The following is a 3,259-nucleotide window of genomic DNA, read 5'->3' as shown; positions in this document are numbered from 1 at the left end:
ATTTTTGTTGAACTTAAAATATGTATTTTTTACTACTCAAGTGATAGTTATCGCCTTCTATTTTTACACTGCTTACATGTTCCCCTTTTTCTCCTCCATAAGGATTGATTTTCATGGTTCTTAAACTTCTTTAGTCTTCATATCTCTTTGTCTCCTCCTTTAAAAAAGTCTGGTGTCCTCTGACTGTTGGTGATTTGATTTCTGATGGTTTTACTTTATATAAATACACAGTACTGAAGTACTTTCAAACTGTGTATGACATCTGTGTCCAAATTTTTTTTAAAGTAATGAATTTGCCACCATATGCCTTTAAGGACCTGCTTTGCTTTTTCCTTCTTGCAGCTGAGGACCATTGCTGGTTTAGTTTTGGATCCCTGGGAGCAAATGAGACTTAGAGTGTAAAATTGTACGTCATTTGGAACTGAGCTGCTTTTATACACTTCAGGTGCAAAAATGCAAAATGATGAAAGCCTGACATTGGTGTAATTGCTGGAGGTAGGATTGCTGAGCCAGCTCAAGCCTGACTCCAAATACCCCATGACTAAACTAATCCCCTCATTTATTGCTACCTGGATGTCATTTTTCCTCCTGGTCACTAAAGCCATTTTCATAATGTGCAGTGACATTTATAACCTGTATATTCATATGCTAAATCTGAATTTATCCAGGTCATTGTTTTGTGGTTTTGGTTTTTTTTTTTTTTTTAAGATTTTATTTATTTGAGAGAGAGCAAGCACAAGTGGGGGTGGGGCAGAGGGAGAGGGAGAAACAGGCTCTCCGCTGAGCAGGGAGCCGGATGCGGGACTCCATCCCAGGACCCCAAGATCATGACCTGAGCCGAAGGCAGACACTTAACTGACTGAGCCACCCAGGTGCCCCTATCCAGGTCATTGTTAACAGCAGACTAAAGTAAACATATACTGGTCATGTTAAAATAAGTTCAGGATTCAAATCTTTGCCCAACCTCGACAGGAACAAAAAGTGTAATTGCTGTTTCTAGCTCAGCAATATCTATGCAGGTGTGTGCAAAATCATGATCAAAGACTTGAATCTCTCCTTCGAAGGAATTTTTTTTAATACCTTCTGTAGATCTGTTTATCAAGAAGAATCTCTAAATCTAGTCACATTATATTCAGAAAAAGCTGCTTTCCTCCTGCAAGACTCCTTGTTGTTTCTGGAAGAAAATGTTTAGGGGGATCTTGGGAGGACATTGATGTTGTTGCCCTGGAAATAGGTCTTCCTGTCCTCAAGAGTGCCTTGCTGTTCAGGATGCTCTTCAAGGCCGGGATGGTATTTCTCCCCTGCATGGATCATGAAGACAGCCCTTCTGAGAGGCAGTTACTGAAGAGTTGACCACTGCCCCGTCTAATGCTCAAAAATCCATCCCTTTAAAGGAAACGCAGTATGCTTTATTTAGTGCCAAGTCCACTGGTTGTTTTCCCTTCTGAATAAAAAGGCTGGAGGACACCGTGGAAAGAGCACAACTCTGTTTTTCTTTTCTTCCAATATTGTACCCTATGGAAATTGTTCAAGAACAATTCACCCTTAACCCCTCACCCACAGATGCTACCAGCTTCAAGGTCAGGTTGAGCTGAGTTTATCGGCTCCAGAAAAGCAACTCAGGTGAGTCAAAGGCAGCAACCTCAACCCCTGTGCGCTCTCTGCCTCTGTGGACTTGACAGGTGCTATCAAAGCCAAGCAGCCCTGGGGCTGCTGGGAGCTGGCCCCTCCCTTTCATTCAGGCCCATTTCCTGCTGGAAGGATGGGCCCAGCATGGAACTGCTTTACAGCGCATGAGGCGTTTGTTTACTTTCATTCGTGTTTCGTTTAACCTCTCCGAGTGGCGTCCAGCATCTTTTCCTATGTTTTGTGTTGTTTATTACTACTGCCAGAGGTATGAACTTGATACGGACTTTGAATGTTTATGGGCCTGAGCCGCCCAGGGCGACAGTATTCCCAAACTCCCTGGCCTGCTTCCAGACGTCTGCTTTATAACCCTCACAATGATAGGCAACGAGCTCCTAGAACACCAAACCCTTACGTGTCAGACAACCCGACCATGTCTTTCACTGGCTTTTGCTTTGCCGTGACAGTAGATACCAGTGGATGGTGGGTCTTCTCAGGTGGGGCGGGGGGCGGAAAATCCCATGGGATCCACCGAGGCCCACGTGGGGTCACTCAGGTCAGACCTGACATACGATCAGGTGAAAATTCGACTCCAGAAACTTGGAGAAGACCTCATCTCCGGAAACCATTTTTAAAGAAAATTAAACTTTCTAAATGGTTTAAACACATGTTTTTAATACTTGTTAAATGTCTTTTCTTTCTGGAAAAGACATGCTTCAAGAAAATGAAGAAAAAGATAAATATTTGGCAAAACAGTCTCTCCTACAAATGCCCCTGGGTAAAAGCAAATGAAAATGGTACTTACTACCAGGTTGGGCTCTGTTCTACACCTGCATTTTGTTTTTCTTTCTCCTCTCTTTATTGTGTTATAACGGTTTGCTTCATAGACTTCTTAATTAAATATTTAACAGCAGCATGTAGCAGTGGGGGGTGGGTGATGTTATGCTATGTTTTATTGCAGTAGCTTAATGTGATGTGTGTATTTGTACTTTGTGCTGGTGTTTTAATCCACATGGAGGGTTCCCTTCCATACAGAGACCCAAGTGCATCTCATGAAGAGGACTTCAAGTCTCTTAGTTCAGAGAGCCAAGCTATGGTGGTGCTAACAGGTAGACCCTAATGTGTCCCAATTCAAGTATTAGCCTTAGTCAGAGGTCCCTTTGGCTTACTGGGGAGAAGATGTCTGTTGCCTTGTCATTCCTTTTAGAAAGTCTGATTTGTCTGTATATAGAGTGCGAGAGGGGGATAGAGATGGAGGAACAGTCTACAGCAGGCTGGGCAAAAAGACAGTCGATTATTGGCAACAGGGAAATTCTCACTGACTTAGCAAGAGTCACTGAGTAGCCATCTGTACTTGAGAAGGACTTTGCAGCTTTCTCTGTGTGTGATGATATGTATTGTGGTTGTGAGGGTGTCAGAGGGTGAAATGCCAAGGACTTCTTATTGGCCCAGGGAATTGAAAGGCGGGTCACTAGAGAGATGGTTCGTTCAAAGGTGAGTTGGCATTTGGACAGGGATTCTTCTTTCTGCAAAATGAGTGACTGCAGTAGTAGAGCTAGAGGTGTGTGTAGAGAGGAAATGGGGCGGGGGGGGCTTACCCTGGTGCATGTGGAAGAGCCACATATGCAGGGAG

This window comes from Neomonachus schauinslandi, chromosome 3, assembly GCF_002201575.2.
Source record: "Neomonachus schauinslandi chromosome 3, ASM220157v2, whole genome shotgun sequence".
NCBI classification, from domain to species: Eukaryota; Metazoa; Chordata; class Mammalia; order Carnivora; family Phocidae; genus Neomonachus; species Neomonachus schauinslandi.
Note: the sequence above shows the minus strand (reverse complement) of the source record.